At 52.6% G+C, this 26459-nt stretch overlaps 1 protein-coding gene and 7 non-coding genes across 8 annotated transcripts in view; 5 read left to right on the plus strand and 3 right to left on the minus strand.

Annotated features, from left to right (window-relative positions):
- The window catches only part of LOC142820483 (butyrophilin subfamily 1 member A1-like), a 646031-nt gene that overhangs the window by 149429 nt on the left and 470143 nt on the right, over positions 1-26459 (minus strand). The window lies entirely within an intron of this gene.
- Positions 884-965, plus strand: TRNAS-GCU (transfer RNA serine (anticodon GCU)). The gene has a single exon. It is a non-coding gene; the product is annotated as a tRNA-Ser (tRNA).
- Positions 3452-3524, plus strand: TRNAV-AAC (transfer RNA valine (anticodon AAC)). The gene has a single exon. It is a non-coding gene; the product is annotated as a tRNA-Val (tRNA).
- On the minus strand, positions 5095-5203 carry TRNAL-CAA (transfer RNA leucine (anticodon CAA)). Its single transcript has 2 exons — positions 5166-5203; positions 5095-5140 (listed from the first exon to the last, which is right to left on the minus strand). It is a non-coding gene; the product is annotated as a tRNA-Leu (tRNA).
- On the plus strand, positions 11120-11192 carry TRNAK-CUU (transfer RNA lysine (anticodon CUU)). The gene has a single exon. It is a non-coding gene; the product is annotated as a tRNA-Lys (tRNA).
- TRNAV-AAC (transfer RNA valine (anticodon AAC)) lies at positions 11629-11701 on the plus strand. The gene has a single exon. It is a non-coding gene; the product is annotated as a tRNA-Val (tRNA).
- Positions 22455-22527, plus strand: TRNAR-CCG (transfer RNA arginine (anticodon CCG)). Its single transcript has one exon. It is a non-coding gene; the product is annotated as a tRNA-Arg (tRNA).
- TRNAY-GUA (transfer RNA tyrosine (anticodon GUA)) lies at positions 24254-24343 on the minus strand. The gene is given in 2 exon segments: positions 24254-24289; positions 24307-24343. It is a non-coding gene; the product is annotated as a tRNA-Tyr (tRNA).

Genomic DNA, 26459 nt, shown 5'->3' on the forward strand with positions numbered 1-26459 from the left:
CACCTGGGCCCTGCATTTCTCATCCCTTCAGAGACACTTGCCAGTGGAGGAATAAATCACAGTCACATGAGTGTAGATTATGAAACTTTGTTGTTGTTGTTGCCTTGGAAACTCCCCACAGACCTTCCCCTGGGATCCCGGGCAGCCGCTCACACTGCACAGCTTACTTCGAGGTGAGGGTGCTGTGTAGACGTGCCCGTCCTGTTGAGGGCCAGCCTGCTGGGGGGAGGCTCCGGCCACTTCCTTTCCTTGTCTCTCTCAGGGTGTGTCTACACTGCAGGGCTATGTCTACACTGCAGGCTTTTTGTGCAAGAGCAACTGTTGTTGTGTAAAAACTTGCAGAGCATCTACACTGCAGGCACGTTCTTGCGCAAGTAAATTTATAGTGCAGCATCAGACAACAGGGCTTCTTGCGCAAGAATTATTCCTTTCCCTGTGAGGAACAAGCCCTCTTGTGCAAGAACTCGTCCACAAGGAGGCAGTGTGGATGGGCAACAGGGGTTTCTTGCTCAAGAAAGCCCAATATCTAAAATGCCCGTCAGAGCTTTCCTGCGCAGGAGAGCGTCCAAACTACCATGTGCGCTCTTGCAGAAAAGCACTTCTCTTGTGCAACAGCACATGGCAGTGCGGAGACACTGTTGCGCAAGACTTTTTGCACACGAACTCTTGCACAAAACAGTTCTTGAGCAAGAAGTCTGCAGGGTAGATGTAGCCAGGGGGTGTTTGGGTTTGTTACCAGAACTGAGCTTCATACAAGAAACCAGGGAGCATTGTGAAAAACCAAAACCTTCCCACTCTGGGTGTCCTTGGCCAGTCAGCAAGTGGCACAAAGGTTCCCTGAAGAGCTGACTTCAGGTGATTTGAAACAAACCCTAATAGCTCAGATGAGGTGGCCGAGTGGTTAAGGCGATGGACTGCTAATCCATTGCGCTCTGCACGCATGGGTTCGAATACCATCCTCATCAGGTGTTTGCAGGCTTCTCCCTTGCTTCTCCCAGAAGTTCAGTGCCAGTCCCTCCTGTATCCCTGCCTGCCCCAGCCCCTCCCACTGCAGCCGGGGGAAAGGGGAAATCTCCACAGAGACACTCCCAGATGGGACCTTCAATCCCTTCTGCCCTCAAGGGGAAACCTCACAAAGGAGATTCCAGGCAGCCAGGCCATGGGGGTCTCTGAGATGCCCCAGCCCTGCAGCCTGTCCCACCTGGCTGTTGCCATGGACCCTCTGTGAGGTCACTGCCTCCCAGCCAATGAGCTGAGGTGCTGCACAAGGCCCTTGTGATGTCACTGCTGCCTTGCAGGCTCATGTCCTGCCCCTGGCCAGCCCCTTGGCATGTGTGAGCTGCTCCCCCTCTGCCCCTGTCACTCAGGGCTGGTTCTGGGGCTCAAGCAGGGAACATCAGAGGCTGCTCAGGGGGCCACAGCGCTAGGCCAGGGGCTCTCCTGTGGGGCTGTGAGTGTTGCTGTCCCTGCTGTACAGATAGAGCCTCAGGAGGCTGCAATGATGGGAGACATGATGGGAGACACTTCCCTGGTTTCGGGAGGGAGATGAGACGTCATGACTCAGAGCCAGCTACTGATACCCACGGAAAGCTGATTTTCAGAGGGGTGTGATCAGCCCTTCCTGTGTATCTGGCTTCTGGCTTCTTCAAAGGGACTAAATCAGGAGCTAAAAGTTGAAGAAGGAACAGTTGAAGAAGGAACATTTAGAAGGTGAATTTCTGTCTCTGGCACTGTCCCACCTGGGATGACAGTGATGACAGTTTCCTCTCACTGACAAAGAATTTACATTCCTCTGCTGTCTGAGACAGTTGGCAAGGATGCTCCACAGTGGTTCTCTCTCTCTCTCTCTACAGAAGCTGTTCAGACCCCTCACTAGCCAATGCTGGTGTTTGCTGGTGTTAGGTGCAGATCTGAGTGCTAAAAGCCCAGGTGTACAAAGTCAGAATGAAGGGATGCATTTTGCTGTAGCAGAGCAGGGTCTGTCTGGAGACAAAGCGGAGCCTGAGGATGAGAAGGCCCATGAGAGGCAGAGACTCCAGAGCAGTGGGGCTAGTGATTTGGTCTGGCAAACGGACAGAAAATCACCAGGCCCTGAGCATGGTGCGGGTAAAGCCCATGGGGACTACCTAGTCCATCAGATTTTATTATTTTCCTTGTTTGGCGGTTTAGAAATCACGTCTGAGCTGGTGGATTATTCTTATTGTGTGTAACTAAGGATTGCAGCCCAGGGATTTTCCTTGCATAATTAATTGGGGTCCGTTTTTGCACAAGAGGCTTTTGCGCAAAGAGGAGCTGTGCAGACTGGAGCTCTTCCTGCCTCCTGCTTCCCCTGGCTCCAGCCTGAAAGGGCTCTAAATCGAGGTAGCTCGTCTACACTGGGGAGCCTGCCTCGGACTATTCTGAGGTTTGCCTGCAGTGTAGACGCGCTATTTCGAAATAAGCTATTTTGGAATTACTATTCAAGACCAGCTTATTACAAAATAAATGTGCCGTGTATTCATAGCCAGAGGGATGAAACAGCAGGAGGGAAGCCAGGAGTGCAGAGGCCAGCTGGAAATCTGAGTATCCCAGGTACCCACACACACAGTACTATGTAGGTCAGGACTTTGAATCCTACAAGCTGAGTTCAAATCTCAGTGGGAGCTGCTGGGGTGAGCTTGTTGTTGTGAGGTTTTTCACACTGCACGTCTATGTCTACACTGCAAGCTTTTTGCACGAGAATAGCCGTTCTTGTGCAAAAACGAGCGGAGTGTTTACCCTGCATGTGCATTCTTGCACAAGAAAATGTGCAGTAAACCATTGGAAAAGATGGCTTCTTGTGCAAGAGTTATTCCTCTCCCCATAACGAATAAGCCCTCTTGCACAAGAAGGCAGTGTGCACAGGCAAGAGGGATTTCTTGTGCCAGAAACCCCTATGGCTAAAATAGCCAAAAGAGCACCACTGGGGGCTGCCTCCCTCACCTCCCTCACACCCAGCAGCTGCTTGGCCAGCTTAGTCATGGGGCTGCTCTCTGGGACTTCTCTCCCAGCTCCTCCATCTGTTGCCATTGCCCATCCCAAGGGAGGGGGGACGAGAGTCACTCTCCACGGTTGCAGGAGCTGCAGAGGTGGCACTTGCAGGGTCTCTGGGCACTGACACCCCCAGGGAATCACAAGGGCACTTGGCGCTGGCTCACCTGTCCCAGCAATTGCAGTCAGAGCCCTGCCTTGCCAGTGCCAGGCACAGCAGCCTCTCAGGGGTTAGGTTGGAGTCCCCAGGCTGGGGCCCGGCCACCTTCAGTTTGGTCCCTTCCTGAGGCCACAAAACTGACAACAGAGAATTCCTTTGCCCCGCAGCAATCTCTGTTGGCCAAAGGGTTAGCAACTGAATATTTGCCCAAGTTTAAGTGCAGCAGCTGAAACCCCTGTTTGCCCAAGTTTAAGTGCAGCAGCTGAAACCCCTGCTAAGTGTGCTTCTGTGGTGTAGTGGTTATTACATTTGCCTAACACGCAAAAGGTCCCTGGTTCAAAGCCAGGCAGAAACACAGGGTCTTCTCTTATTGCGGTTCCCCTGGGTGCCCACAAGGCAGTTCCAGGGTTTGCCCTCTGGTGCAGGGATGGGTGGCCTGTGTGCTGGCTTTCAGGAGCATGTGGGGGACAGCTCAGGAGGTTAGTCTGAGATAGGAGGATGCAGGGCTGGGGCTGAGACTTCTCAGTGGTGACTTGCCTGAGACCAAGTAATTGCAGCCACTCAGTCCAGGGCCCACCCTGGAAGTGCTAATAATGTGGCTGTTCACTTTCAGGGCAGAGTGGCTGGTGCTTTTGCTGCACGGGGACACAAAACTACATAATGTCCCACCTCATGCCCAGACCCCAGCCACCCCGTTCCCCTCGTTTTCTCCCCACCGAGCACCCCCAGCTTGCTTTGCCACCCTCCCTTGTTCCTGCTCCCCCACCCTGCTCCTTCATCCACGGTCCTTCTGCACCCTTTCTCCTGGCCATACACGGCTCCTTGGTGCTTCTCAAGCCAGGCCCTGCAAGGAGCCACCAGGGCAGGAACCAGCCCTTGGAGCTCGGCTTGCACCGGATCTGGTAGTTTCCCACCACATCTCACCTGGGAAGAGGTGACTTGTTCTCCTTCCTTCTGAACTTACGTCTCCGTTCCCTTCAAAGGTCTCCGCTGCCTCGGGACCCGCCTCCTCAGGGCGCTGCCCCTCTGCCACTGGGCTGGGAGTGGGAGACTGCACAGTCTCTGCACTTGGGCTGAGAAGTCTCACGGGGACTCATCTGTTGATGGGTTAGTCAGCCCGATGGCCAGCCGGATCCATTCCGTAGCGCTGCCTGAGAGGGAGCTTTACAAGTGCCCAGTGTCCATTGGTATTTTCTGGGGCTCTGTGTAGGGGATTGGGCTTGGCCATCTTTTCCATGGGAAATGCCTCTTCTTTGGAACAGCAGCTCCCAGGAGTTCATGGAACTTCTTCTTCTCAGCTTGGGAAAGGGACGACTAAGGGGTGATGGGAAAGATATTTGTGCTGTGAAAACAGCAGGGCCCCCAGGGAAACTGGTAAATAATCCCAGTGCCCAGGCCTGATGTTACCTGCCCCACACAATTCACATGGCAAACCTGGCTTCCAGAGCACAGGGGGAATCTGTGGGCTCATTGCTGGGCCGTGGGGTGAAGCAGCAAACCAGCCTCCTCCTGTGGGGCCTGTGAGTGTTGCTGAATCTGGGCCCCTGCGCCTGGGCAAAGGCAAACAAAAGGTCTGGGGGCCACACAGAGACCCCGCTGGGCTGAGCAGGAAGTGGCTGGGACTTTGCTTTGTCTTTGCCTGTGGGCTTGTCTGTCTGCAGCCTGGAAACCTCCAGGCTCCTCAGGCCACTGGTCTGGATGGTGCGTTACAGACGTCGGAATAATGGAATTGCTGTGTAGACGCTCCCCTTGTTATTGCAGTGTAATGGCCGTTATGCCCAAGGAACGCTGCTGTGTAGATGCAGCCTGAGAGAAATGCTTTCATGAGCATGTGGGAGGAGCAAGGGCTCCTGCAATGTCAGGAGAGATGGGGAAATGAGGTCACCTCTCTAGACATAAAAGAGATGATTTAAGAAAAGAGGATGTGTCAGGAGTGGGATTTGAACCCACGCCTCCATTTGGAGACCAGAACACCCAACTAAGGGAAAGACAGGTCCTTGAGTCTGGCACCTTAGACCACTCGGCCATCCTGACACCTATGCAGAGACCTCTAACGGCAGTTTTCTTACATGTGTGAGTTGCTCGGGGAGGCGGCAGGAGCACCTCTCTTTCCCCATCTAACAGCCACTCTACAGCCCAGCTGGGTTTATCCCCACTCACCCTCATCTAACGTTGTGAGGTGTTTTGCAGGGAGCTGACAAGAAAGAGAAGAGGAGAAAACTCTGGCCGGCAGAACTGAGGTTTGGGATTCTCCTGTGCTGGGTGTCTCCTGGGTTTGTTGGCTCCAGACCAGGGGTGTCTCTTCTGCAGGGCGATGATTGTTCCCGGGGCTAACGCTTATCTCTGGGACACACTTTGTGCAGGGACCATTGGTCTTTGTGCCACAGTACGTGTCTGGGACGTGGGAGTGAGGAACCTGCCTCAAATAGACACGTATCCGCCCCCCGCAGTGCTCTGCTTGAGACCCCAGAGCCCTGGCTTTGACTGGTGCCTGGCACGTGGGGAATTAGATCTAGGGGGAGATTTCTAGAGTCCCACAACAGCTGCTGCTCATATGCAGATGTGCACATCTGTCTGGTGTTACTGGGCACCTGGCCTGCCTTCTGTCCCTGCCAACCTGGGCAAAGCGGCATCACTGGCTCAGGGGTTCCTCTCCTCAGTGCGCTGCAGAGAAAGCCCTTGTGTGTTAAAGGGCCTCAGGGAGTCCAGAGCAGAGGGAGCTGGGAATCTAGTCCCATTGATCCCCTCAACACACACACACAGTCCCAGCCCCAAACCCCCCCACATCCCTAATCCTGTGTCCTGTCTTCTCTACCTTTCACATCCTCAACCCTGTCCTGAGTCCCACCCCCACCACACAATCCCCAAATCCCTGCCTTGAGCCTCCCACACTCCACTCCACACTGTAATTTCTTAGAGGTACTGTCCTATCACAACCCCTCCCCCGAATTCCTGCCTTAACCCTCACCCCAGCCCAAAGGGTGGTGCCCAATAGAACAGTCCCTGTAAGAAATGTGTCACTTTCACCCCTGGGAGCAACTCAGCCATGCAAAGGGGCTGCCTAGGGCAGGACATTAGCCCTGGAGGGCAGGGGTGGGTGTGGCAGTGACATCACAAGGGCCTTTTGCAGCCCCTCAGCTTATTGGCTAAAGGAGGCTGGGAGGTGATGACCTCACAGAGAGTCCATGACAATGGCCAGGTGGGACAGGCTGCAGGGCAGAGGAAACCTCAGAGACTTTGCTGCAGGGAGTCTCAGAGCCCCCCATGGCTTTGCTGCAGGGAGTCTCCTTCTGGAGATCTGCCCTTGAGGCCAGAGAGAGAATGAGGGTCACAAGCACGAGTGTGAGGAGGAGCCTCCTTGGAGCCTTTTCCTTTCCCTCGACTAACTGACCTAGAATACAGATGTCCCCGTGGAGAAGGGAAGAGCCTCCAAGAGGGGTTATGCTGCTACAGCAGGGGAATGAGCTCAAGTGGTAGAGCGCTTGCTTAGCATGTGAGAGGCAGTAGGATTGATACCCACATTCTCCACTAATGGGAAAAAGCCCCATTTTTCTTCTCACAAAGGTACAGGCAGCCAGAGGGCTAAATGTCTCCAGTAGCCCCCTCCCGGTTCCTACTTTGTCTCCCCCAAAACCAGCCAGGCTGGGGGCAGAAGGCTGCTGGGACTCAGCCTGGCAGTGACTGAAGTGATGGAGACAGGCCCCAGGAGGCAGAGTTGCCCCACTGGGAAAGTGCCGGCTACACAGGGGAGAGGCAGCGGCTCCCTCCACATGGTCTCCAGCCAGATCCCTGGGGGTGGGACCTTAGCTGCTTCCTTGCAGGCCTAACAAGAGAGCTCTTTGCCCCGCCTCCATGATCCTCCTCATAAAGCTGATTGGCTGGCTGAGAATGCCACTCAAGGGCACTACCGCTCAGCTGCCTGGGATGCTCTGAGTGATGGAGCAGACTGATGGGAGGTGTCAGTGGAGCAAGTCACCCACCTGGCTCCTGAGCTCAGCCCATGCTGGAGGCAGCCAGGCAGCTGGGAGGGAGCCAGAGCCGGACAGGAAAGGGGCGAGTCAGAGAACAGAGACAGGGGAGCAGGAAAGAACATCCACAAACCCAGCCTCACTCCTTGGCCGGCTGCCATGCGAACCACGACTCCATCCACTGCCAGCCCCCAGCGCTTTCCCCACCCAGCTCCACAGCTGCTCACTGAGCCCTGCCCAGCCAGGGGCTCAGGACTCTGCCCACGGAGCTGCCATGTCTTCTCCAGAGCCCTCCAGCATTTCAACGGGCACAGAGAGGAGCCTGCTGCACCTAGAGAAATGCCAAAACACGGGACTGAAGCCGGGACCTTTAGATTTCCAGTCCAACGCTCACTGAGTTGAGCTACTTGGGCTGTTACAAGCAGGTTCTCTTGGCCTCTAATTCTCTTTCCCAGGTGCTTGGCAGCCCTGCCCCACACAAAGGTTGTCGCCATGCACTGCCCAGGAAGGCAAGACCAGCATTTCCCTCCCCCCCCCCCCCCGTTTGACTCGCTCCTTCTCCCCTTTCGTGCCTTAGCTCCTGGGCTGACCCAGTGGCTGAAGTGGTCGGCACCGTGGGGAGGAAATTGGGCAGCTAGACCCTGTTGGGAAAACTCCTGGTGTGACTCGCTTCCCTGCCAACTGAGCCCTCTGGGGCCTTCACTCCTCACTGCAGCCCCCTGCTCCCTGCCTGGGCACCTACAGGATTCATGATTCCCCTGACGCCTGTTGAGCAGCCCCTGCCAGCCTGGCCCTGTGGTGCCCTCGCTCCTGAGTTGCAGCCCCTGCCGTCTGGCTGGAGTAAGAATTTGATATCTGTTTATATTTGTATTTCTGGTTTAATGATGTAGCAATGTGAGATTTCTGTTAAGGCAGGGATAGAGTTTCAGGCCTTTGGTTCAATATCTATTTCTTTGTTCTAAGGTTTAGTAAGTGAGAGACAGAATCTTGTCTTGTGTCCATGTTAATGAGATTAGAGGAATGCTGGGGGCTCCAGTCTCAGTGTGATTGGTTTGATTAGGGCCTAATTTACAATGCCTTGTGCATTTGCTCAATATAAAAAAACAGGAGCAGGTTCAGGAGCTACAGAGGTTACATTCACAGGATCTCTGGGTGGTGCTGACACCCCCAGGGAATCACAAGGGCATGTGGTGCTGGCTCTCCTGTCCCAGCAATTGCAGTCAGAGCCCTGCCTTGTCAGTTGCCTCTGCACTCACTCCAGGCTTGTGGTTTCCTTCTTCCCAATGTTCCTCTCCAACCAGCCTTTTCCTGAACCAGCAGTTCTATGGGTGGCCAGGGGAGGCCTCTTCAGTGTCCCAAGGAAAATGTGAGCAAAGGCTACAACAAGGCACCACCAGGAGTTGAACCCAGGATCTCCTATTTAGGAGGCACATACTTTAGCCAGCTGAGCCATGGTGCCCTCCTTAGTTAGGTTTCCATTACGGAGTTTTTCCAGGATAAGTCTCTTAGCCCAGAAAAACTCTGCCACATCCAGGGAACAGGTCCACTTTTTCGAATCACTTTACAAAAAAGTTGGCACGATCTTTTGGAAGGCCTGTATTCCTCGTTTTATTAGGAATAAGGGCTCTTCTGAAAGAGGAGGTTTTCCCCACAGATTGGCTCCGTGTAGATGGGCCAAATGTTGGAAAAGTCTCTTCTGAAAAAAGTGTGTCTCAAACTGTTCTAATTTATGGTTGCAGACAACACCTTTGAATTACAAAGTGCAGCCATTCCTCATTTCCCTGCAGCCCTGGCAGGGTCTCAAGGCCTGGGTAGCCCAAGAAATGTGATTGGCAGCTGGTACCCACAATCCTATTGTCAATTGCAGTGCAGGGCTCTGACAGTATGTACCAAGGCAACCACTTTGCTTGCCTTGTGCTAAAGCTGAGCTGGAGGTGAAAGACTCTCTTCTTCAAACTAGAGTTGAACCAGAAACCTAAAACTCACTAGCCAAGCACACGCTACAGTTTTCTGGTCTGCCAGCTGAGCTACCAACGGAAGTTTGAGAGATGCTGGATTGGCCAGCTTGGCCCTTCTACAAGTGTCAGGGCAAGTGCTTATCCAAGTGGGTAGCATCACAGGCCAGGGGCTGAAGAACCCAGGAGTGCAGGGGTTGTCACAGGTATGTCTCATGGAAAAGGACCCCTGAGTGAAACCTGAGCTAGATCCATCCATGTCACAGCAGAAGATAAAATGTTGGGCTCCTATTGTGGGTCCTTTTTGTTCCAGGGTTTTTAGGGGCGCTGGAGGGGCAGAGCCACAAAAAACAAACCACTTGAGTGAATCTTGGTCCAGCCTCTTACTTGTGCTGCTCTCTCTCCCAGACAGTTCCTACGCCCAAGGCAATAGCTCAACAGCCAAATGTATGTTGTGGCGATTTCCCTCAGCCTAGAGCCAGTGCAGGGAGTAGAACAGGTTTCTTCACCTTTCTCAGAAGCAGGGAATACACATTCCCTGAGGCCTGGGCCTGAGACTGCCTGCCTTTCATGCCGGGGGCAATAGGGAGAGCCTGGCAGCTGCTAGGACCAAACAGGAGGGCAGCCGGGGAAGCAGCCAGACTAGGCAGTGGCCATGTGAAACATCAGGCTGAGTGGGGAATCAGACCAGCAAGAGTTTTGTATCCTCGGCACTAGACCACCAGGGACACAGGACACATGCTTCTTTGCTCACCTGCACTAGCCTTTCACAGGATGCAGGGACCATTCTCCCTTGCCCAGAGGGGACAAGAACAGCCAAACAGAACATCAAAGCAGCCAGACTGGGCCATGCCAGTTGTCCAACTAGCCCAGGATCCTGTCTCACAACAGCAGCCAATTTCATTGTCCCGAGGGAATCCTCAGGACAGACAGTTATTAAATGATCCCTCCTGTCGCCCACTCCCAGCTACTGGAATACACCAGCTAGGGACACCTGCCCTGTCCATCATGGTTAAATGCCTTTGATTATGGCTGCCAGGGCTCCCAAAGTTGAGTAGCTCTGCATTAAGGGTTCTTATTAATGTCAAGAACCTCAAGCAATGTAAAGCCAGATTGTGATGGAACTGGAAAGGAAAATGTTTACACTAGAAGGAATTTTTTCCAAGGGGGCACTTGGAGTTGAGATAAGGACCAGTTGATCTGTAGTCAAAGTCTCGACCCCTGAGCTACACCCCTATGGAGGTTAGCATCAGCAGCCAATGTTGGGAACTGGGCAGGGAACAAGAGGCTTTTGTGTAACACACAACCCAGGTGCCACCCTTGGGCTTGGTCTGCACACTGAGCATACGAGTGGGAGGGGTCTGATGCTGTCACATATGCAAGGCAAGTCACCCACCTGGCCCCTGGGGGGGACGGGGGATTTGTATATTTTAGGAAGGGTCCTGAGTCCTGGCTCCCAGCCACGCACCTTGGCAGAAAGACCAATGGCCCCTGCACAAAGTGCATTGTGGGAATAAGAGTTGGGGCAGCAGGAAAGGGGCCGGCCCCTCAGCACCAGGGCACAGGCAGAAGATGGGAGTGAATCCTGCTACCTTTGCCATGGCTTGCCCCAGGAGGGCTGGGGTCTAGCAGCTTTTCACCCCAGGTTTGTGGGAGGCCAGGTAGGAAGGGGCCTCTGGAGGCTCATAGCCCCCTGGCCTGCTGTGTCTGTGGAAAGGGGGGAAGAGGACACATACCTCTCACTGGGGAACAGGGCGCATGGATCCCACTCGTTCCTGCAGAAAATGAAACAGGCTGAGCATTTTGCAGAAAACAGGCCAGAGCCCTTCTCCTGTCCCTGGAGAGATGGAAATGGGGCCGTTCCTTGTGGGGAAAGAAGTGGGTGTGTCGGGAGTGGGGTTCGAGTTCAAACCTCTCCACAGACCAGAACCCCACATTAGGGGCAAGAAAGAGCCTTGAGTCAGGCAGTGGAGAACACTTGGCTCCTGTTACCCTGAGATGCGATATTAGGAAACTTTTCCCACACAGCCTGGCTAGCTCAGTTGGTAGAGCATGAGACTCTTAATCTCAGGGTCATGGGTTCAAGCCCCATGCTGGGTGATGCCCTTCCTTAACTCTCATTCTCAGCCTGTGAGCAATTAGCTCTCAGTTTTCACCAGGGTTTTAGAAAGAAAAAATCTGGTCCTGGGGTCCAGCTTTAGTAGAACCAAAGAGAGAACCAACTGCAATTTCCATCTTCTGAGGAGAAGGGAAGAGGATTTTCTTCTCCTCAGTTCTAGCCACATCAGCCCAGGGAGGAGAAAAAATACCCCTCTGCCTGCTGATTGTCCCCCGTCAGCTTCTGTAGCTTCACCTCCTTCCACAGCAGCTCCAGCTTTGAGCTACAAATCTCAAGGGGCTGGTGAGGAAATTAGGCGCTTCCCTGAGAAGAAGAGGTGGAGTGTTCACAAGGAGCATCCCCCTCCCCTGCAGAGCAGGGGGTTAGAAAGAGCTAGGAACAGAACAGTCAGACAAGTTCCACTCCCCCACAAAATGTGTTTCTGTGGTGTAGTGGTTATCACGTTTGCCTAACACGCAAAAGGTCCCTGGTTCAAAGCCAGGCAGAAACACAGGGTCTTCTCTTATTGCCGTGCCCAGGTAACTGCAGCTGCTGCTGACCAGCCTGTTGATGAGCCCAACGCTCATGTGACGGGGGGTAACGTCAGCTGATAATGCCCCTGGGTGCCAACCTGGGGGAGCCAGATAAATTAGGCCAGGCAGCTGCTTGTGCCTTGGGCTCCCTGCCCTGGGAGGCTGGTGCATTGGGCCGGCTCTGCCTGCTGCCTCCCTTGTGTGACTTGCCCAGTGTAACAGGCCAAATGTCGGAAAAGCCTCTTCCAAAAAAAAAAAAAAAAAAGCAGAAGAAAAAGCTGCACAAATTGGGTTTTGAAATGTGCGTAGCTTTTCCCAGAAGAGCAGTGTAGGGCAGACATCGCCTGAGTGTTGCTCAGCACTGGTAGGAGACAGGGAGGTATAAAACGATCTAATGGCACCTGAAGCCTTTCAGAACAACTCCCAGCCCCAACCGCAAGAACCAGCCCTTCCCTCCATCCTCACTGGGGTCTGCTGGGAACTGTCTGGACTCAAGCCCACCCCAGTTTCACCCTAAGGATTGCCTGTTCTGTAAAAGCTGTGCCCTGGAAATGAGAAAGCAGCTAAAGTGACACTCATGGGACTTGAACCCACAAACTTTGAATGTCTAGCTGGGCTCACATGAGTCACTGTAGCTTAAAATAGTGATAGAAAAGTAGCCATGTTAGTCTAGGGTAGCTGAAACAAAATACAGAAAAAAACCAGTTTCTTGCCATTTCAACCAGAAAGGACATTATCTCAATGGCTTAATTACCTGCATCCTGCTTCAAAAGCCTTTTAAAACTGCACTTTAAAGGGAATCCTCTGAACTGTTATTCATGCTAAAATTCGACACTTTACGGCAAGATCCTAACAAAGACTCGTTATCTTACCCATTACAAAGATAGCTTCCCCAATTATCACCTCTAATATCATTAGCTCACAGACATTTACCTTCCCCCCCGCATCCCCGTTCTGTTCTAAAATTTGATTTGTCCTTTTCATATGTGTTCGTTTTTTTTAAGTGTATCCGTTGATATATATGGTTGTGACAATTTTCTTCCACTATTTGATCTGAGGAAGTGGGTCTGGCCCACGAAAGCTCATCATCTAATAAACCATCTTGTTAGTCTTTAAAGTGCTACATAGTCCTGTATTTTGTTGCAGCTTAAAAGTCCAACATGCTTTCCATTGCACCACAGAGCCTGATATCTCTACTCTCTGCTTTCCAGCATTGCGGCAAAGAAAGGGGAGCCAGGTCTGTCTCTTTTGGGAGAGCAGGGCAGGTAGGAAGAGGGAGGGGGCCACTGAGCTCCTGACAGTGAAAATAAGGGGTAAGAGCTGAGCTGCAGTTGGAGAATGTGGGCATCAATCCCACTGCCTCTCGCATGCTAAGCAAGCACTCTACCACTTGAGCTAATCCCCCTGCTACATTTCCAGAGGCCTTCTTGGAGGCTCTTCCCTTCTCCACAGTGACGTTTGTCATCTAGGTCAGTTAGTCGTGGGAAAGGAGAAGGCTCCGAAAAGGCCTCAAGGGCAACTCTCAAGGAGACTCCCTGCAGCAAAGCCATGGGGGGGGGGGGGGTCTCTGAGATGGCCCCGGCCCTGCAGCCTGTCCCACCTGGCCACTGTCATGGACTCTCTGTGAGGTCATCACCTCCCAACCTCCTTTAGCCAATAAGCTGAGGGGCTGCAAAAGGCCCTTGTGATGTCACTGCCACACCCACCCCTGCCCTCCAGGGCTAATGTCCTGCCCCAGGCAGCCCCTTTGCATGGCTGAGCTGCTCCCAGGGGTGAAAGTGACACATTTCTTACAGGGAGTCCTGGGAGATGAAGCAGCTGGAGGGAGCCAGGAGAGCAGAGGCCAGCCTGAGAGCTGAGAGTCAGAGGTGCCCACTGCACTTTCACACCGCAGGTCCTATGGTGTAAGGGGCAGCACTCAGGACTCTGAATCCTGCAAACTGCAATTTCCGTCTTCTGAGGAGAAGGGAAGAGGATTTTCTTCTCCTCAGTTCTAGCCACATCAGTCCAGGGAGGAGAAAAAATAACCCTCCGCCCGCTGATTGTCCCCTGCACCTTCTGGCGAAAGAGCCTCTTCCACAAAAATGGTGGCTCATTAGAAATGCAAAGGGCCCTCTCCCTTGGCCACTTGCCACTGCTCCTACCAGCCGCCCGCCAGCCACTCCCTCCAGCCACCCCATCCATGCTGCTGTGGGTGCCAGTGTCTCACCACACTGTGAAATCAGACCAGAGACGGACACTGTCAGTAAACACTCATATCGGAAACGCTCCTCTGGATGCTGGGCCCACCAGAGCCGTGTGCCGCTGCCATCTGCCTGCTCCGTGGATATCTTCCCATTGCAGAGCGCGTGCCGAGCCAGACTGTGACTAGACAGCCCGTCTCTGGGCACCCAGGGACTACAAATACACTGCAGGCTTCTTGCTCAAGAATGGCCGTTCTTGTGCAAAAACTTGAGGAGCATCTACACTGCATGCGCGTTCTTGAGCAACTAAATTTACAGCAAAACGTAGGAAAAGAGGGCTTCTTGCTCAAGAGTTATTCCTCTCCCCATGAGGAATAAACCCTCTTGTACAAGAGCTCTTGCACAAGAAGGTAGTATGAATGAGCAACAGGGTTTTTTTGTGCAAGAAATCCCTATGGCTAAAATGGCCATCAGAGATTCCTTGCACAAGAGAGCGTGCACACTGCCACGGACATTCTTGCACAAAAGCACATGGCAGTGTGGACATGCTCTTGCACAAGACATTTTGCACAAGAACTCTTGCACAAAACAGTTCTTGTGTAGGAAGTCTGCAGGGTAGGTGTAGCCAGGGGGTGTTTGGGTTTGTTACCAGCACTGAGCTTTGTACAGCAGCCCAGGGAACATTGTGAAAAGCCAAAACCTTCCAGCCCTGGGTGTCACTGGCCAGCCAGCGAGTGGCACAAAGGTTCCTGGCAGTGACGGCTTTGGGTAATTGGTAACAGACCCCAACAGCTCAGATGAGGTGGCCGAGTGGTTAAGGGGATGGACTGCTAATCCGTTGTGCTCTGCATGCAGGGGTTCAAATCCCATCCTCATCGGATGTTTGCAGCCCTTCCTCTTGCTTCTCCCAGCTCTCTCTTCAGTTCAGTGCCAGCCCCTCCCAGTGCAGCCTGGGGAAAGGGGAAATCTCCACAGAGACACTCCCAGCTGGGACCCTCAATCCCTTCTGCCCTCAAGGGGAAACCTCACAAAGGAGGCTCCAGGCAGCCAGGCCATGGGGGTCTCTGAGATGCCCCAGCCCTGCAGCCTGTCCCACCTGGCTGTTGCCGTGGACCCTCTGTGAGGTCACTGCCTCCCAGCCAATGAGCTGAGGTGCTAAAAAAGTTCCTTGTGATGTCACTGCTGCCTTGCAGGCTCATGTCCTGCCCTGGCCAGCCCCTTGGCATGTGTGAGCTGCTCCCCCTCAGCCACCGTCACTCAGGGCTGGTTCTGGGGCTCACACAGGGAACATCAGAGGCTGCTCAGGGGGCCACATGCCCCCAAGGTCAACTATTAAATGTAAGGGCAAGCCAGGATCTATCCCGCCCCTTCCCCAAGACCCCACCCCTTTGCTGAGCCCCTGCCATCCCCAAACCTTTCCATGGACTCTTGGTTACTAATGGACACTTGCCACTAATGACATAATCACACCCCAGCCATTTTGCTAGGGCTGCAGCTGGGGAGAAAAGTTTAATTTAAATCATTAAACGATTAAGCGTTTGAACTGTCTCATGTTAGTTGATCAAACTTCATTTTAAATAAAGGAAAAACATTACGGCCAGCACAATAGGTTTCGGTGCCGCACCCCTAGAGACTCTGGAACAAAGAAGACACATGAGAAGAACCCAACTTTCTTCCTTTTGCTGTGACATGGATGGATCTAGCTCAGGTTTCACTCAGGGGGTCTGTCTGCATGTGAAGTACCTGTGACAGCCCCTGTGCTCCTCTGCCCCTCATCAGCAATGCCATCTACTTGGGGGAGCAGTTGCCGCGAGACTTGCAGAAGGGACAACCTGGACAAAGTAAGGCTGCTCAGGCTCCTTCGATAGCTCAGCTGGTAGAGTGGAGGACTGTAGTGTCTGTTTGGCAAGTGATCCTGAGGTTGCCGGTTCAACTCTGACTCAAAGGAGCCATTCTTTTCCCTCCAGCATGGCCTTAGCAGAAAGCAACAAAGGTGGTTACCTTGGGTCCATGTCTTCAGAACCCTGCACTTCAATTGACAAAAGGATTGTGGGGAGGAGCTGCCAATCACATTTCTTGGGCTGTGCAGGTTCTGTCCACACACAAAAGTTCTTTTGGAACAATGGCCATTATTCCACAACAACAATGCAAGAGTCTACACAGCAATTCCGTTATTTTGAAATAATTTCTGAAGTATCAGACGGCTTATTCTGACTTCTGCAAACCTCATTCTACAAAGAATAACGCCCTTTCCAAATTAGCTATTTTAAAATAAGGCCTGTGTAGATGCGCCACTGCTGCCAGTTTGAACTAGCCCCTCTCCGGGGCCATTCTGAGTTATTCTTCCCAGGGCTCTAAATCGAGGTAGCTCGTGTACACTGAGGAGCCTGCCTCAGACTATTCTGAGGTTTCCCTGCAGTGTAGACGTGCTAGTTCGAAATAAGCTATTTTGGAATCACTATTCGAGACCAGCTTATTCCAAAATCAATGTGCCGTGTAGTCGTAGCCAGAGGGATGAAGCAGCAGGAGGGAAGCCAGAAGTGCAGAGGCCAGCTGGAAAACTGAATACCCCAGGTCCCCACACGCACTGAGCCATATTGGTCTCATGGTGTAAGGGGCAGCACTCAGGACTTTGAATCCTGCAAGCTACGTTCAAATCTCCATGGGACCTCCTGGGGTGGGCTTGCTGTTGTGAGGTTATTCACACTGCACACCTATGGTCTCTGCTGTAGGCTTTTTGCACAAGACTAGACGTTCTTGTGCAAAAACTAGCCGAGTGTTTACCCTGCATGTGCATTCTTGCACAAGAAAATGTGCAGTAAACCATTGGAAAAGATGGCTTCTTGTGCAAGAATTATTCCTCTCCCCATAACGAATAAGCCCTCTTGCACAAGAAGGCAGTGTGCACAGGCAAGAGGGATTTTTTGCGCCAGAAACCCCTATGGCTAAAATAGCCATTAGAGCTTTCTTGCACAAGAGAGTGTCCATGGATGCTCTTTATAAGGAGATAAACCACCTCATAGAGCTGGAAGGAGCCTTGAGAGGTCAGCTAGTCCTGTCCCTGTGCTCATAGAAGCTCCAAGAACCATCCTTGACAGATTTGCCCCAGATCCTTAAATGGTTACCTCAAGGATTGAACTCACAACCCTGGGTTTAGCAAACTAACATTCAAACAACTGAGCTACCCTGCCCTCTTGTACCAAAGCACACAGCCGTGTGGATGTGCTCTTGCACAAGAACTCTTGCCCAAAACAGTTCTTGGGCAAGAAGCCTGCAGTGTAGATGGAGCCTAAAGTTTTTCATATTTTTTCTTTTAAAAATATTTCAAACAATTGTTCAATGTGCCCCAGGCCTGGAATTGTGCTGCAGCCGCCTCCCTCACTACGGTCACTGGCTCCATGTGCACTGGCCTTCTATCTGGGTGCTGGCAGGGGAGTGAGAGGTGGTGGGTACCAATGGATAACAGGTAACTGAGACACACAAAAAATGACAAAAAGACAGAAATTCCCTCTTCCAAATGCACATTTCTCAATTTTAGGTGCCAGGTTCAAGCCCTTGGAAGGAGCCAGAAACACAGGAAGAGCTGATCACGCCCCTCTGAAAATCAGCTCTCAGAAGGCACCTCCAGCTGTCCCCAGAGTGTGGGTCACCCCACATTAGCCATGGGTGAAACTCAACACCTTGACATCTTGTCTCCCTCCCATAGCCAGGGGCTTGTTCCCACAGCCGCAGCCTCGGCAGGGAGCAGCACTGGTGCTCACTGCTCGTGGGGAAGGGAGCAGGTCCCACAGGATCTGGGGCTGGCGGGGAATGGGCAGTTGTCACTGAAGGGGAAAGATAAAATGCAGCCACGTTGCTGAGGGCAAGGAGAGTGGCTGGGGCTGGGCTGGCGGCACCGTGGGACGTCCCTGGGGGAGCTCTGCAATGTGACCCTGGCTCCCAAGGCAGCAAGTGCAGAATCCCCCTTGCCGAGTGTGAGAGGCTCCGACCGGCCTGGTCTGAATCCAGCTGAAGGGCTCAAGTGCCCCACTGCTGGAGTGTCAGAGCCCCTGTCAACCGGCCCAGTGTTTGTTCCCTCCCCCACCAGGCAGAGCAGGGCCCATGCTCCCAGCAGGGAGTTACAGGCACGTCTCTCACAGCCAGAGCACTGGGACAATGATGGAGCAGGACTCACTGGCCAGTGTGTGGTACCCAGGGACTTACAGTGGAGTGAGAGCCCTGCCTGGCCAGTGCCAGTAGCCTCTGGATGCGCTCCAGGCTTCTGGTTTCCTTCTCCCAATCAGCCTTTTCCTGAACCAGCAGTTCCATGGGTGGCCAGGGGAGGCCTCTTCTGTGTCCCAGAAGGGGATAGGAAGATAAGGAAAATATGATCAAAGTCCACAGCAAGGCACCACTGGGAGTTGAACCCAGGATCTCCTGTTTATTAGACAGGTGTTTTAGCCAGGTAAGCCATGGTGCCCTCTGCAGGCCAGCCCCTAAAACTGTTCTATTCTATGGTCCCAGACAACACCTTTGACTCCCAAAGTGCAGCCATTCCCCATTTCCCTCCCGCCCTGGCGGTGTCTGGCTCCCTGGGCACAGAAGGCTACAGCTCGGTGGGCAGAGGCTCTGACATGCACATCTCCTCCAGCTGCTGGGACTGTAGAGTTGGCCTTGAGATTTAGCATTGCTGTGGGGAGGGAGAAGTGCAGCAAACACTGAGGGGCTGTGTCTCCAGCTGCTTTTCCGGAATAACTTGCCAGCTGTCTACACTGGCCGGTTGCTTTTCTGGAAAAGCAATGACGATCTACTGTAAAATTGTCAGTGTTTTTCCGGAAAAACTATGCTGCTCCCGTTTGGGCAAAAGTCCTTTTCCAGAAAAACTGTTCTGGAAAAGGGCCAGTGTAGACACCACAGTAGTCTTTTCTTCAAAAAAACCCCGATCGCGAAAATGACAATCAGGGCTTTTTTCCGGAAAAGCGTCCGTGGCCAATGTAGACACGCTTTTTCGGAAAAAGTGCTTTTCCGGAAAAGCATCCTGCCAATGTAAACGTGCTTTTTCCAGAAATCCTTATAATGGAAAACTGTTCCATTTTAAGCATTTCCGGAAAAGGGTGCCAGCGTAGACGTAGCCTGATCGTCTGGATTGTAAACCCCTGGGTCTCAGGCTTTGGGTTGGAGACCCCAGATGGGGGCCCGGCCTCCTTTGGGTTGGTCCCTTCCTGAGGGCACAGAATTAAGACAGAGTTCCTTTGCCCTGTAGCAATCTGAGTTGGCCAAAGAGCAAATAACACATTTTTTGTTCACATACAAGTACAGGAGACGCTTCTCCCACAGTAGTGATGGCCAAGTGGTTAAGGAATTGGACTAAAAATCCAAAAGGGTTTCCCTGTTCAGGCTCAAATCGTGCTCACAGTGAGGCCTGTGTTTTGGTCACACCCCTAACAAGGGCAACAAGCTTGGCTGCCAGCTGTTTGCACATCTGGATCCAGAAATATCCTGAGCCTTGTTTCTGCCAGCCAGTTTCTTTTCAGCTCACTACAAACTGCCTCCCAGCTGTGGGTGAGGCTGAGTGTGTGTGAAACCAGCTGCGCTTTGGATGATTTTGTTAATTGTTTAAAAAGCCTCAGGCACCTCTTCTGCCTAGGGAGGTGTCTGTAATAGACGCCTAGTGTGACATCACCCTGGGGTTTTACCCCTTTAATCCAGAGACTCCTGACAATACAGACTTGTGACCCTCTCCACCTCAGGCCAAGTGTTGGCATGTTTCAGACTAAGGAAACTTCTCCTCCCTTTTTCTTGCCAATCCTTCCCGAGCAAGCTATACCCTTCTGTGCCAATATTCCAGTCGTGTATTATCCCACCGAGTCCCTGTGATACCAACTTCTTCCTGCTTATTACCCATAGTCCTGTGTGTCTGTACCAGCATCTAAGACACAGATTAGATTTTGCTTCCCAGTGGTCCCACGTCCCTCCTTTATCTCTGCTGTTACATTTCTGCCCCATCTCCCAGGTGTCCATGTTGTTCACTTACCTGTGGGCTTTGGTCACCTGCCCCCGTCAAACCTAGTTTAAAGCCTCCTCACTAGGGGTACGTCTAGACTACCGGGTTTTGTCGACGGAAGTTTTGTCGACAGATACTGTCGACAAAACTTTTGTCGACATAGAGCATCCAGACACATTGAGTTCTGCCGACAAAGCAAGCTGCTTTGTCGACAGAACCCCGTAGTCTGGACGCAACCCTACAGGCAATAACACCTTCTGTCGACAGAACTCTGTCGACAGAAGGTGTTATGCCTCGTAAAATGAGGTATACCAGCGTCGACAAAACTGCTGAGTTCTGTCGACGTTATGTCGACAGAACTCAGCGGTAGTGTAGACGCTGGTATAGTTTTGTCGACAAAAGCCCACTTTTGTCGACAAAACTCGGTAGTCTAGACACACCCTAGGTTAGCCAGTCTGCACCCAAATACTCTTCCCTTCCTTGACAGGTGAACCCCGTCCCTGCTGAGCAGCCCTTCCTGCAACAGCATCCCATGGGCAAGGAAGCCAAAGCCCCCTGCCCACTGAGCTGTAGCTTTCTGTGCCCAGGGGGCCAGACACTGCCAGGGCGGGAAGGCTGGAGGGAAATGGCTGTATGTTGGGAGTCAAAGGTGTTGTCTGGAACCTTAAAGTAGAACAATTTTACCCCAGTGTGTGAAGGAGATGCCAGGCTTAGCTGGCTAAAGCACTTGCCTTATAAACAAGAGATCCTGAGTCCAACTCTCAGTGGTGCCTTATTGTAGCTTCTTCCACTTCTTGTGAGCTCCCTGCAAATTACCTCACAACTGTCAGTGAGGGGGAGTGTGGATAAACCCAGCTGTGCTGTAGAGCGGCTGTTAGGTGTGGAAATTGATGGGCTCATTTGGCCTCCCTGAGCAATTCACACATGTAAGAAAACTGCAGTTGAAGATGTTTGCGTGGGAGCCAGGATGGCCAAGTGGTCTAAGGTGCCAGATGCAAGGTTCTGTTTTTTCCCTCAGTGGTGTGTTCTGGTCTCTGAATGGAGATGTGGGTTCAAATCCCACTCCTGACATGTCTTCTTCTTGATAGCTAGAGAAGTGACCTCATTTCCCTGTCTCCCCAGACATTGCAGGAGCACTTGCTCAGCATTTCTCTGAGACTGCATCTACACAGCAGCGTTCCTTGGGAATAACGGCCATTACACTGCAATAACAATGGGAGCGTCTACACAGCAATTCTATTATTCCGACTTCTGTAACGCTCCATCCAGACCAGTGGTCTGAGGAGCCAGGAGGTTTCCAGGCTGCAGACAGACAAGCCCACAGGCACAAACGAAGTGAAATCCCAGCCACTTTCTGCTCAGCCCAGCGGGGTCTCTGTGTGGCCCCCAGACCTTTTGTTTGCCAATGCCTAGGTGCAGAGGCCCAGATTCAGCAGCACTCACAGGCCCCACAGGAGGGGGCTGTTTTGATGCTTCACTCCACGGCCCAGAAATGAGCCCCCAAACTCCCCCTGTGCTTTGAGAGCCCGGTTTGCTGTGTGAATTCTGTGGGGCAGGTTATGTCAGGCCTGGGCACAAGGAGGGTTCAGAACCAACCCACAAGTAAGTCCCCGCTCAAGGGGATTGGGCAATGTCCTTTGCCAGCAATGTAAGTCCAGCCATGTAAGTGTCCCATTCACATGCCCAAACTTTCTCCATACCCCACTCACAGTGGCTGCCCTTGCTCAGGGCAGATAAGAGCTCACAGGTGGTTTTCAGAGCTCACCTCCCACTCTTGGGGGGGTGGGGATAGGAGGCATCTCACCCACTATGTTGGCCACTTGCTACTGCTCCTACCAGCCGCCCGCCAGCCACTCCCTCCAGCCACCCCATCCATGCCGCTGTGGGTGCCAGTGTCTCACCACACTGTGAAATCAGACCAGAGACAGACACTGTCAGTAAAAGCTTCTCTTGGAAACGCCCCTCCAGATGCTGGGCCTCCCTCCCCAGCCCACCAGAGCCGTGTGCCACTGTCATACGCCTGCTCCATGGACATCTTCCCTTTGCAGAAAGTGCTCCGAGCCAGACTGTGACTAGCCAGCCCGTCTCTGGGCACCCAGGGGCTACGTCTACACTGCAGGCTTCTTACACAAAACTTGAGGAGCATCTATAATGCACGCGCATTCTTGCACAAGTAAATTTATGGCAAAATGTAGGAAAGGAGGGCTTCTTGCGCAAGAGTTATTCCTCTTCCCATAAGGAATAAGCTCTTTTGTGCAAGAGCTCTTGCACAAGAAGGCAGTATGGATGGGCAACAGGGGTTTCTTGCACAAGAGAGCGTTCACACTGCCATGGATGTTCTTGCACAAAAGCACATGGCAGTGTGGACGCGCTGTTGCACCTAGCAGTTCTTGCGCAAGAAGCCTGCAGGGCAGATGTAGCCAGGGAGTGTTTGGATTTGTTACCAGCACTGAGCTTTCTACAACAGCCCAGGGAACATTGTGAAAAGCCAAAACTTTTCCGCCCTGGGTATCCCTGGCCAGCCATAAAGAAAGGGAATTTCGGTTTCTCTATCATCACTCATGTGCCCCAGTGGCCTAATGGACAAGGCATTGGCTTCCGAAGCCAGGTATTGTGGGTTCAAGTCCCATCTGGGGTGACACTTGTGATGACTCCTAGTGGAGTCTCTTTCTCTTTACCATGTTAGCTGTGAGAGTCCCCTGGAATTGCCATTTTCCCCCAGACAGGACCCCTCCGGAACAGACACTGACACTGGTGTTAGGTGCAGACAGGAGGAGAGTGTTTGTTAAAAGCTGAGGTGTGCACAGTGAGGTCAGATGCAGGCGCTGGCTTCTCTGTATGCACCTTGGCACCTGTTACCCATCGGTACCTGCCACCTCTCACTCCCCTGCCAGCACCCAGACAGAAGGCCAGTGCACATGGAGCCAGCGACCGCAGCAAGGGAGGCAGCTGCAGCACAATTCCAGGCTTGGGGCACATTGAACAACTGTTTGAAATATTTTTAAAACAAAAAATATGAAAAACTTTAGGCTCCATCTGCACTGCAGGCTTCTTGCCCGAGAACTGTTTTGTGCAAGAGTTCTTGTGCAAGAGCACATCCACACATCCATGTGCTTTGGCACAACAGGGAGGGAGAGCTGAGTGGTTTGAGTATTAACTTGCTAAACCCAGGATTCTGAATTCAATCCTTGAGGGGGCCATTTAGAGATCTGGGGCAAATCTGTCAGGGAGGGTTCTTGTGCTTGCTATGAGGGTAGGGGGCTGGACTATCTGACCTCTCAAAGTCCCTTCCAGCTCTATGAGGTGGTTTATCTCCTCCTAAGGAGCATCTACAGCAGCATAGATGCTCTCTTGTGCAAGAAAGCTCTAATGGCTATTTTAGCCATAGGGGTTTCTGGCACAAGAAATCCCTCTTGCCTGTGCACACTGCCTTCTTGTGCAAGAGGGCTTATTCGTTATGGGGAGAGGACTAACTCTTGCACAAGAAGCCCTCTTTTCCAATGGTTTACTGTTTTTCTTGCACATGAATGCACATGCAGGGTAGACACTGTGCTAGTTTTTGCACAAGAACTGCCATTCTTGTGCAAGAAGCCTGCAGCATAGCCAGGCAGTGTGAAAAACCTCACAACAATAAGCCCCAACCCAGGAGGTCCTACTAAGATTTGAACTCAGATTGCAAGATTCAAAGTCCTGCCCCTTACACCATGGGACCAAGACAGGTGACTGTGTGTAGCCATATGGAATACTGAGCTTTCAGACTGGCCTCTGGACTCCGGGCTTCCCTCCTGCTGCTTCATCCCTCTGGCTACGACTACATGGCACATTTATTTTGGAATAAGCTGGTCTTGAATAGTGATTCCAAAATAGCTTATTTCGAACTAGCACGTCTACACTGCAGGGAAACCTCAGAATAGTCTGAGGCAGGCTCCCCAGTGTAGACGAGCTATCTCGATTTAGAGCCCCAGGAAGAATAACTTAGAATGGCCCCGGGGAGGGGCTAGTTCAAATTAGCAGCAGTGGCGCAGCTACAGACACATTATTTTGAAATAGCTAATTTGGATTACGCGTTATTCTTCATAGAATGAGGTTTGCAGAAGTCGGAATAAGCCACCTGTTACTTCAGAATTATTTCAAAATAACGGAATTGCTGTGTAGACTCTTGCATTGTTATTTTGGAATAACGGCCATTGTTCCGAAAGAACTTTTGTGTTTGTGGATATAACCTGCGCAGCCCAAGAAATGTGATTGGCAGCTCCTCCCCACAATCTTTCTGTCAATTGCAGCGGAGGGCTCTGAAGACACGGACCCAAGGCAACCACCTTGGTTACCTTCTGCTAAGGCCAGGCCGGAGGGAAAACAATTGCTCCTTCGAGCCGGAGTTGAACCAGCGACCTAAGGATCACTCGTCAAACACACACTACAGTCCTCCGCTCTGCCAGCTGAGCTATCGAAGGGTGCCTGAACGATGCTGGCTTGTCTAGGTTGTCATTTCTACAAGTCTCGGGGCACGTGCTCCCCCAAGTAGGTGGCATTGCTGATGGGGGGGCAGAGAAGCACAGGGGCTGTCACAGGTACTTCACATGCAGACGGACCCCTTGAGTGAAACCTGAGCTAGATCCATCCATGTCACAGCAAAAGGAAGCAAGTTGGGTTCTTCTCATGTGTCTTCTTTGTTCCAGAGTCTCTAGGGCTGCGGTCGGGGCAGGTCCAAAAAAAAAAAACCACTTCTCACGTGTCTCCTCACGTGTCTTCAGCAGGGGAGGCGGGCCCAGAAAGTGGGAAGGGCGGGCAGGGGAAGGGTGTGTGTGGGTGGTGGGGGAGGCACAGAGGGGAAATACAGAAGGCCCTTGTGGGGGCACCCAGGGGAGAGTCTCACAGGTGTCCTTGTCTGGAACTCTCCCTCAGGGCCTCTCAGAAGCACAAGCCCCCGGAAGGGCCTGCTGGATGGCAGCCGTGTGCTGCTGCTGAAGGGCCTTTTGCGGAAAAGGGATGCAGATTAGACACAGCGCAATTGCAAATGAAGCGGGGATTTAAATCTCCCCCGCTTCATTTGCATAAACATAGCTGCTGCTTTTTTCCAGCTCGGGGCTTTGCCAGCAAAAAGCGCCAGTCTAGACGGGGATCTTCTGGAAAATAAAACCTTTTCCGAAAGATCCCTTATTCCTAGCAATGTGGCCCCCTGAGCAGCCTCTGATGTTCCCTGCTTGAGCCCCAGAACCAGCCCTGAGTGACAGGGACAGGGAGAGCAGCTCACACATGCTAAGGGGCAGGACATGACCCTGCAAGGCAGCAGTGACATCACAAGGAACTTTTGCAGCACCTCAGCTCATTGGCTGGGAGGCAGTGACCTCATAGAGGATGCCTGGCAACAGCCAGGTGGGACAGGGGCAATCTCAGAGACCCCCAAGTCCTGGCTGCCTGGAATCTCCTTTGTGAGGTTTCCCCTTGAGGGCAGAAGGGATTGAGGGTCCCATCTGGGAGTGTCTCTGTGGAGATTTCCCTTGGCTGCAGTGGGGGGTAGAGGGGGAGGGCTGCCTCTGGTAGAGGCAAGAGAGAAGGCTATTAACACCCAATGAGAATGGGATTCGAACCCATGCGTGGAGAACACAATGGATTAGCAGTCCATCACCTTAACCACTCAGCCACCTCACCTGAGCTGGTGGGGCTTGTTTCAAATCACCTGAAGTCAGCACTTCAGGGAACCTTTGTGCCACTTGCTGACTGGCCAGGGACACCCAGGGCGGGAAGGTTTTGGCTTTTCACAGTGTTCCCTGGGCTGTTGTACAAAGCTCAGTGCTGGTAACAAACCCAAACACCCCCTGGCTACATCTACCCTGCAGACTTCTTGCTCAAGAACTGTTTTGTGCAAAATGTCTTGCCCAACAGTGTGTCCACACTGCCATGTGCTGTTGCACAAGAGAAGTGCTTTTCTGAAAGAGCACCCATGGCAGTGTGGACGCTTTCCTGCTCAGGAAAGCTCTGAAGGGCATTTTAGATACACAGCTTTCTTGAGCAAGAAACCCCTGTTGCCCATCCACACTGACTCCTTGTGGACGAGTTCTTGCGCAAGAGGGCTTATTCCCCGTCCTGCTCTGGGACGTGTCTCTGTGGCAGGAACCTGCCCAGGCGGCTCTCGCAGTGAGGCCCCTCCCTGGCAGCACCGAGCAGTGAGAGCTGAGTGAAGGGGGAGAAGGCTCCATGACTGTGTCAGAGGGAGGCTCTGCCCTGGCCAGTGGGGAATCGTTGCCTCTCCGAGGGGCCCAGGCCTGGTGAGTCATTTCCCCAGGTTACTGAGTGGGGGCTGGAGCCAGTTCTGGGTTGTCGCCTTCAACAACCAAACTGAACCAATGGATCTTGTGCTGACCTGACACTGCGCTGGGCTAGTGCTGTGTGTGCCACAGAGCTTCCTGTAGCGCTGCCCATGCAGGAGAGGGGAGGGGCAGTTTGAGTCACCCAGCTCCGCCCCTTCTGAAGGGCTTGTGAAAATGGCAGGTGCTGTCTTGGCAGTGAGGGAGAGGTGGGAAAGGGGCCCTGAGTGAACCTCTTGGGTCACAGCTGCTGTAACAATGA

The sequence above is a fragment of the Pelodiscus sinensis genome, chromosome 19 (assembly GCF_052426305.1).
Source record: "Pelodiscus sinensis isolate ZL-2025 chromosome 19, ASM5242630v1, whole genome shotgun sequence".
NCBI classification, from domain to species: Eukaryota; Metazoa; Chordata; order Testudines; family Trionychidae; genus Pelodiscus; species Pelodiscus sinensis.